General features: G+C 49.4%; 1 pseudogene; it reads right to left on the reverse strand.

Moving 5' to 3' along the window:
• On the reverse strand, positions 817–7,504 carry LOC102173667 (annotated as a pseudogene).

The raw sequence follows: 9,774 nt of genomic DNA on the forward strand, positions 1-9,774 counted from the left end.
GTCTGAGTGTCCTTTACTAAGCACTGTCCCATGGGAGGACAGTTTTAGAAGCCAAAACATCTAGAAGAATCTGGGAGCCCAGGGGAGTGGGAGATCTGTCCCCTTGGATTGAGATGCAAGAAAAACCCATTATCCAGCCTTTCAGGGACCAAAATTGAGTTTCTAGTTTTGGAAGATCTTCCTGAGTAATTAAAGGTTTGCTGAGCAACACAGCAGGCACTCAACCACATGTGTTAACGAGCTGGTGCCCCGTGCCTTAGGCTTCCTTACACCTTCCCCGAAAAAGCACACACATACGACCAAATTGCTTTTTTTCACCCTGTGATTGAACACAGCTTCACCAGACCCTCCACCCCACGGATACACCCTAGATCCAGCCCCTTGCCTTCCCAGCCCCCTCCACCCAATTCCATTGTCAGAGCGGAACAAAAGGCCCAAGGCATCCTGGGTTAAAGGATTTTAACTCTGCCAGCCCCAGGAGGCTCCAACAAGAAGCAGTTTCCTGCAGGAGGAAAGTGACTGAGAAATCTCCCCAGGGGACAGGGGATTTTTTTTTCTTTTCTTTTTTTTTTTTCTGGTCTGAAAAACAGAATCTAGCTGTCAATCAGACACCTTCCCCTCTCGCCGCCGCCGCCCCGGCCCCCACTCCAGGATTAGGAGCTTTCTCTTCTAGACACCTTCCCTCAGCCAAACGCATCTTCAAGTCTCTTGCCTAGGACTTGTATTTGTGGCGGTCAGGCTCCCACCCAAACCGGCGGGGCCATCCCCGCCACCCCCATCAGACTGGACTCTCCCTCTGCCCCCCTCCTCGTTTTCCTACCGCTGCTTCCCCGCCTTCACCCTGTGCGGGTACAGCTGCCCCGCGCGCCATGGTCGTCCATACCCCCGTGCCCCCGGCCCATCCCCATCCCCGCCTGCGAGCCTCCGCTCCCGGGGCGCCGCCGGGCTGGGAGCCGGGGTTCGCCGCCTGCTCCGGACCCCGGCTGGCTCCTCCGTGGTCCCGCGCGGCACCCTCTTCGGCCACCAGCTTCTGAACTTGGCCGGAGACGAACCGGTCCTCTGGAGCGGAAAGCTGCGGGCTGGTGGGTTGCCGGCGAGAGCATTTACAGGGCCGAGGTTCGGTGGGTTTGTGTCCACGTGCCTCTGCCCTAACCGGCGAGCAGCGTCCGGAGAGCCCCTGCTGGCTGCTCTGCCCTGGTCCCAGAGGCTTCTGGAACAAAACTGCATTTCGTGTAAAACCCCTTTTGCTTATTCTGGAACTAAAGTATGCATTTTTGTTGTTGTTGTTCTTGAGTTTTTCACGTAGAAAAGATACCGGGTAAATTGGAAACATGTTGGGAAAGGAGTGAGCAATCAATGCTGGCATTTAAACAACACAAAATTGCCCTCGCGAGGCCACACGCCCAGGCGGGCGCGGCGCTCCCGGCGACAGAGCAGCGCCCTCTGGTGGCCGCACGGTGTGTGTGGGGGGGATCGGCCGCCCCCACCCCCAGGCTCCGGAGCCGGGCGGTCTCGAGAGCGGCTTCCCCAAGTCTGGGAAACACCGGGGCAACTTGGCAGGAAGGGAATTCAAGGTGAGCGTCGCCACGGTGCTGGGAAATGCTTTTTGTGGTTTCAGGCTTGGGCCCAGGCCCAGAGCCCCGGGAAGGGTCTAACTTAAAAGAAAAACTCTTGTCCCATTCTCAAAGGCTGCTTGAAATTGTATGGATACAGCACCATCCCTTACCTGAAAGATTTGATTCTTTTTAAAATCCTCAAAGCGTTCGAGAAGGGTGATTTTTAAAACGTGGGCAAGTGAAATCACCACTATCATCACCAAAAAGCGTGATTACACCATAATATGTACATTTTACATGCTGGTGACATTTACCAAGTATCATTAAATCCTTTTTCCCCTGCTTTAATCCCAGGGGCATCCTTTTGTAGTCTGAACAGCAGTGTTCTTTTAGCCCCCGCCTCCTCTCAGTGGCCATTCCCTCTATTGCAGTTTGCCCCAAGTTTTCTTGTTCCTTGTATGAATACATCCTAAATGTTTTTCCCCTTTTCTTGCTTTTCCTTATTCTTGTATCTGCTGCTTGTGGTTAGGCTCACACAGTTTATTGTCTGGATCAGAGCTACTTTCGCGGGAACAGCCGGAGCTTGGCGTCGGTGGCGGCCAGAATCCCAGGTTCACAGACTGTCTTGGGTTCTCTCTGCCCTACAGCAACACCAGCACGTCTGCCAAGAGGTGGCCGCCTCAGGCTGACTGCAGACACGCCCACCCCCTTCACCCCCGCACGCATACACACACAGGAGCAGACCACTGCTTCAGCTTCCTGTCTCTCTGGAGTTTCTCTCCGGAGAGTTTGGCCCCTCCCCCGCCCGGGGGAAGCCAGAAGAGGTGAGGGTGCTGGGTTCTGAGGAGCCAGGCAGGTGCTCCCCTGCCCCGCTCCCTTTCCTCTGAATCTCTTTTCCCTGCCTGAGGGGTTTCCATTTACCCATACTATCTGGTGGGAATTCCTCCAACTTCATACCTTCCTTCTCTTTGGGGGTATTTTCTGCTGTATCTATTGCTGCACACAAGCCACCCAGTGGCTGAAAACAAGAAACGTGTACTTATTAGCTCCTGCCTCTGTGGGTCAGTGGGAGCAGTGTCCAGCCTGGCTCTGCTGGGCCTGGGCCTGTGTCTGTGGTGAGCCGGCAGGTCGCTGGATGGCGTAGGACAGCCTCATCCGCTCATCAGGTGGTTAGCAGGCTGTCAGCTGTGGTGAAAGGGTGACAGGGTGACGGGCCAAGTACCTCTCACCCAGCAGGGGAGCCTGCCCCAGACTGCTTGCTGTAGCGGTGAGGTTCCACGGATAGGGAGAGCAGAAGCCACAAGGCTTCTGGAGGCCTGGGCTGGGAACCAGCCCGTCTCCTGTGGCCACATTCTCTTGGTCAAGAGTGAGTCAGGAGGCCAGCCCTAACTTGAGAAGTGGGAAACGGACTTCAGCTCCTGGTGGAGGGAGTACAAAGTATTGTCGTCATTTTTGCACACACTGGCCCTCTTCTTCCCTGGGCACACTACCCGTAAGTAAACACGTCAAGATACTAAATCCCTTCTCCGCCCCCAGGACATTCAACAGAGCACAGCTGAAGCACACAAGCCAGCCGTCAACGTGCCTGGGTTCAGATCTTGGCTCCACATTTATCAGAGGCTGACCCAAGAAAGTTGCCTTACCTCGGTTTCCTAATCCGTAAAAGTGGGAGTTGTTGTAAATATTAAATAAGTTAATCCATGTTAAGTACTTACACGGTGTCTGGCACACGGTAAGTGTCCAATAAATATCAGTTATCATGCCATGAGGGGACGGCTGGCTGCCCACCAGGACTGCTGAGGCCACCAGCGCCGTCTTCCACAGCTGCCCCAAAGCCCCTCCCAACACGACTGACCCCAGGGGGGGCCCCAGCTGCCAGCTCTGCTGACGACACCTGGTGTTTTCAGGGCTCCACTGAGGTGCCAGGGAAACGGCCCTGTCCGTTTTTACCAGCTCCTTCAGTGAAGCCTGTCTCTCTAGAGCTGTTACAAAAAGGGCTCTGAAGTCAGACAGAGCTGCGGTTCGCTTCCAGCGCCTCTTCCTGAGGCATTTAGCAAGCTGATTCATCTCTCTGAGTTTCAGTTTCTTCGTCTGTAAAATGGAGACAACAGCACTGCCTCCTACAGAGCACGCGGGGCATAATACGAAGAACGGAAGAGCCTACGCTCACAAAGATGCTGGCACTCTAGGACACAGAAGCGTGTTGTCCTTGAAATTGCCCCTCCTGTAGGTGCTGAGAAGTTGCCACGGGTGAATCCTTTTTCCCAGAAATATCCTTAGTCACTCCTTGCACCCTCCCCCACTCAGTGCATGGAGATGGGCCAGGATCCTGGGGAGCAGGCCGAGCTCTCCCCAAAGCTGTTGGTTTAGCATCGTCTCTCCTCTCCACTCCCTGAGGCCTGACCCATGTTCCACTTTCAGCTTAGTATCTCTAACACCTAGCAGACAACTTGGAGTGGTCTGATGAAAGAAAGGGGCTTCCCTGACAGCTCAGATGGTAAAGAATCTGCCTGCAAAGCTCAAGACCTGGGTTCGATCCCTGGGTCGGAAAGATCCCCTGGAGCAGGGAATGACTACCCACCCCAGTATTCTTGCCTAGAGAATTCCATGGACAGAGGAGCCTGGCGGGCTATAGTCCATGCAGTCTCAAAGAAAAGAAAGAAAGATGACATGGAGGAGGGTGTAGGAGAGGAAAGACTTTTTCCTCTGTTCTCCTAGGTTCTACAGCTGGGTCTATGAGATCAATTTACAACAAGCAGATTAACAAGAGGAAGTGAAAGTTGCTCAGTCCTGTCTGACTTTTTGTGACCCCAAGGACTGTAGCCTGCCAGGCTCCTCTGTCCATGGAATTCTCCAGGCCAGAAGACTAGAGTGGGTAGGCATTCCCTTCTCCAGGGGGATCATCCTAAGCCAGGGATCGAACCCAGGTCTCCCACATTGCAGATGAATTCTTGCAATGAATTGCAGGGAAGCCCAACAAGAGGAACGGTATACACATTTCTTGACTTTTAACATGACATCAACAGGGATATCACAGGAAAAAAGAAAACCTAGAAAAGAGATGAGATTTGAGAGTTTATCTACCTTCTTAATAGGGAAGGGGCAATTGAGGAGAAAGGTGGATGGGCCTTTGAAGAACAGATGGGAGATGTGATAGTTTCTGACGTTTGTCTCAGTGTGGGGTGGACTTCCAGTGTCCTCTGCTGTGACCATCTTCCCTGTTGGTGAAACTCCCCGGGAAGGGATTTATGACAGTTAAGTTCCTTCTGGAGGGTCTGTCTTAGGCAGATAAAGAGGAGTTTGGAGAAAGCTTCTCCCTGCCTTTGCTGTTTTTTAAGTGCCTTCAGCTCAAGATAATCAAAATAACAAAGTGGCATCTTTGAATTTCACTTTGAGGGCTTTTGACAGTTTTTCTTTTCCTTGGATGAAACCAAGGTGTTCAACATGCTGATTTGATACTTACGTATTACAAAACCATTACCATCACAGCATTAGTTAATATTTCCATCATATCTCATAATTAACATTTGTTTTTTTGTGTGGTGATGGGACTAAAATATCCTCTACAGAGCTGGAGAAGGTGGGAGTGGGGCCCCTGGTATGAAGAAAGCTGAGTTCATAAATCTGTCCCCCTATTTTTCCTGCCTGGTTCTTTGGAAAGATAGATGTGTATACATATAGACATAGGTGCGGAGTAGAAGGATGGTTGTCCAGTGTGGTGAAGGGAACCAGTGGTGCTTGAGAAGGGAGCGGTTGGAGTTTGAGAAGACTAGGATCTTCTTGGAATTCACCTTTCTGGGATTGGGGGGCGGGGAGACTGTCATCTTCAAATCAAATGATGTATAAACTCTGGATTATAAATTTCCATTCCCAAGAAGGGATCTGATTGTTCAAAGGATAAGGGAAGTAAGGCAAAGGTTGTGCTGATTCTGAGTTGGGCCCTAAAATCTCTTTCTGACACTCAGACTAAGCCCTCGAGACAAAGGCTGGTCCGGGGCCACTTACAGCAGTGTGAACTGAGTTGCTTGTTCAGAACTTGTTCCGGGGCCCATCCCAGGTCTACCCCATCTCCAGTTACTGGACTCTCTAGGGATCGAGCTGGGGAACTCCCTTGTGGTCCAGTGGCTAAGACTCTGCCCCACTCCCAATGCAGGGCGCCCAGGTTCAATCCCTGGTCAGGGAACTGGATCCCACATGCTGCAACTAAGACCCAGCAGAGCTAAAGTGAAGTTGCTCAGTTGTGTTCCATTCTTCGCAACTCCATGGACTGTAGGCTATGAGGTTCCTAAATAAATGAATAAATGCCCCAAGTGATCCCAAGCTGCCTGAGGATGGAGGGCCTCTGTAGGATAGGTAGATGGCGATAGAGGAGGCAGCGGCTCCTAAACCTGGCAGCTCAAGAGTGCACCTGGAGCTTTAAGAGCTAGCCTCCACCCCGGGTGATGTGAGGTGGGCCCAGGAATCAGTATTCCTTTGCCATTCCTCCAGTGATTATGGCTGTCACCCTGGTTAGACGTCCCTGGAGGGAATTAACTGAAAGGAGCTTTCCTCATCTGTTACTTGATTCTGAAAGTCTCCCCACATAGTTTCTTCACTAAGACTGGGGCATTCCACACCGACCCCAGGGCAGGCCTAGGGCAGGAGATGTTGGGGCTGCTGTGGTGGTGTTCCCCCCTCCCCCAGCTTTATCGAGATAGAATGACATATAACATTGTGGAAGTTAAAGGTGTTCAACATGCTGATTTGATATTTACATATTACAAAACCATTACCATCAGAGCATTAGTTAATATTTCCATCATATCTCATAATTAGCATTTCTTTTTTTGTGGTGAGAACGTTTAGGATCTACTCTCTTAGCAACTTTCAAGTATACAATATGGTATTATTAACTGTAGTCTATACATAAGATTATTGCTATACATTAGATTTCCCAGAACTTATTCATCTTATAACTGGAAGTTTGTCCCCTTGGATCAACATCACCCCATCTCCCCCCACCTTCCAACCCCAGCCCCTGGAAATAACCATTTTACCCTCTGTTTCTAGACATTTGGCTTTTTTAGATTCCACATATTTAAGTGATAACATCTGGTATTTGTCTCTCTGCCTGATGCCCTCAAGGCCCATCCGCGTTGTTGCAAATGGCTGCATAGTAGTCCATTGTCTATATGCGCCACATTATTCCCTCCTCTGTTGACAAACACATGGGCTGTTTCCATATCATGGCTGTTGTGAGCAAGGCTAATGAACGCGGGAATGCAGGCGTTTCTTCAAGATCCTCTTTTCATATTCTTTGGATATATACTCAGAAGTAGGATTGTTGGATCATATGGTAGTTTTATTTTTAATTTTTTGAGGAGCGTCCATACTGTCTTCCATAGTGGCTACACCAATCTGCATTCCCACTCACAATGCACAAGGGTTTCCTTTTTTATTTAAATACTTACACAAAATATTCTAGATACTGAGTTTTCATTCTCATCTTCCTCCTCATCTTCATCTAGAGTAATCTGGAAGTAATCTCATCGTAACTTTCTTTGCTGTTAGCAACTCTGTGTAACCAATCACTTAGATTATTCTTCAAATATTTTTTGCTAAAGAATTCCATGGACAGAAGAGCCTGGCGGATGCAAAGAATCGGACAGGACTGACAGACCAACACTTTCACTTTTAAGATATTTCAAATACCTTTTGGAAAAAGGCACCGCATAAGTCACAGTGATCTTGCTTTTGCTTCTTTCGACTGATATGATTGCTGCCCAGACTGCCAGCTTTTCCATTCACTTTGATTCTCTCCTGAAGAAACTGCTCAAAATTGGTGGCATCTATGATTCCATCTTCTGCAGGAAGGGTACAGTTCAGACTAAACTGCAGGACCTGCTTTTTTTTTTTTTGCACCCCCCCCCCCCCCCCCGCAACCCAACAAACTTTTTTACAGGCACCATGATGGCAGCGGAGGCAGAAGGGGAGGTGGGTGAACTAGGCAGGCGCAGAAAGCCGCAGCCATCTCTTATCTTTTTGACTATAGAGATTCTAACAAGTGTGAGGTGAGTGGGACCAAAAATATTTGAAATATTTTTGGATTGATAAGAACCCCCAAATGGGTTCAGAGTTAGCAGAGTATCTGAATCAGGAAAACGATCAATTTTCTCATATGCTTTTGACCTCACAGAGGGGGTCTGGCCACCATTCAGCCCCCTGCAGTTGAGAACAGCAGACAGTGAATAGCCAGCTGCAACAGAGTTCTGACTCACATGACACACTAGCGTCTACACTGACTAAGACTCTGCTTTCTGGTACCACAGGCCGCATCTTTCCAGTGGGTGAACTTTAAGGCAACCTGGCCGTTAGCCGTCAGCCTGCACCTAAGACAACGTTTCTTTTACAAAAAGCCTCCCAATTCTTATACAAAATTACACTGTAGTTAATTTATACTTAATATCAAAATGGGAGGTCTGCAAAATGAAAACTTTTCACAGCAAGATGTTATTTGCCCTTTTCACTCTCATTTTCTCATGAACGTATAAAGCTATGTGCTTTGGGAAAACTCAGTCTGCTAGCGAGTCCAGAAGCAGATAAGAGACACCATCTGTCTTTTATTAAGCTAAACATTTTAAAAAATTGCAGGAATGTAAAATGGTGCCATACTTCTCACTTTTTTGTGTGTGAAAATACAGGTGTTTCTTAAAAATATATGGTAAGGTAGTGGATTTATTATTGCAATTTAAAGTAAATACTTTAAAATTTTCAGTTTAATTTCTAATATGGTATACAGAACACTCTTTGAGGCTCTCAGTAATGTTAAGAGCATAAAGGGGTCCTGAGATTAAGAAGTTTGAGACCCAGTCTTCTTTCTTGCCCAAATAGTAGATTGTCTACCCCAAAGTTTTCAAGTGTACAAGCTCCGCCTGCGGTTAGGTTCCACCGCGGTGAAGATCTGACATCTCATCCAGGGGCTCAAATCTCCCCACAGCCTGAGCACCCCCACGCCTCATGCCCCCTTCCAGGGTGGGACGAGGGAACTCACGTGCAGTTGGGGGAGTAAGGGCGAAAACACAGTCACCGCCTTCACGGGACTTCTGATTTTGTGGGAGATACAGACGGATAAGCAGCTGCCCGGGAGATACCTGCCATTGCTGTTCACCAGTAACTTCCTGGGGGGAAAGCAGGTAGGTACTGCGTCAACCCTCCCTCCGGCCGCTTTGCGACTCCCAGCCCCAGATTCGATTCCAAGATCCCAGGACCGGCGCGCCCCCTGGTGGCCGTGCCTCGTCTGCTCAGCCTTTTCCCTCTGGAGCTGCAGGAGCCCTCTTTGGGTAAGACCTCAAGTTTGGGGATAGCCCCGCGGGGGCCCCATCATCGAGGTTCTGCCTGGGTCCTCCGCAGCCTCTTGTCTGTCACTCTGCGCACTTTCACCTCCTCGGTGACTAATTCCAGGCCGCTTCTGCCTCTGTGCTAGCCGTTTATGGGTGCTAGGCATCTTATGGATCCCCCCACTACAGTGCCATTGGTGGACAACAGAGTATCTCATGGCAGAAATAATGTGTGGTGCAGATTGGATCCAAGTCCAAAGAGTCCGATGCCAAAGTTCCACTTATTGATATGCCTAAGGGCAAATTACCTGATGTCTAAAGCAGCTCTGGATATTGACAATTGAAGAATATTCTACATTGGGGTCAAGTTCTTTCAGGAGGGGGAAAATGAGTCTGGATCCTCTGAATCTCATTGGCTTAGGCTGGATTCCTTGCTCCTCCGGAGCTCATGGTTGTACTTTCTGCATTCTACAGTGAGCATCAAAACCCCCAAGACCTCCACCTTCTAGGACTTTTTTCTAGGAACACAGGGGCTCTGCTATAGAAAACAGGACTCGAGTGGTTTGCTGTAAAATCCTGGAACACCTCAAAGTGGGTATGCAAGTGAGCACTTTGACCCTGGTTTGCTCAATACAAAACAAAGCTCTAAAATCAAGGAAGGAAGCACCAAAAGTTAATCACTCAGTTGTGTCCAACTCTTTTTGACCCGTTGGACTGTAGCCCCCTACGCTCCTCTGTCCATGGGATTCTCCAGGCAAGAATACTGGAGTGGGTGGCTGTACCCTCCTCCAGGGGATCTCCTCAACCCAGGGATCGAACCAGGGATTCCTGCATTGCAGGTGGATTCTTAACTATCTGAGTCACCAGGGAAGACCACTTTTCTTTTCATCGAACCCTAGAAA

The sequence above is a fragment of the Capra hircus genome, chromosome 11 (genome assembly GCF_001704415.2).
Source record: "Capra hircus breed San Clemente chromosome 11, ASM170441v1, whole genome shotgun sequence".
NCBI lineage: Eukaryota > Metazoa > Chordata > Mammalia > Artiodactyla > Bovidae > Capra > Capra hircus.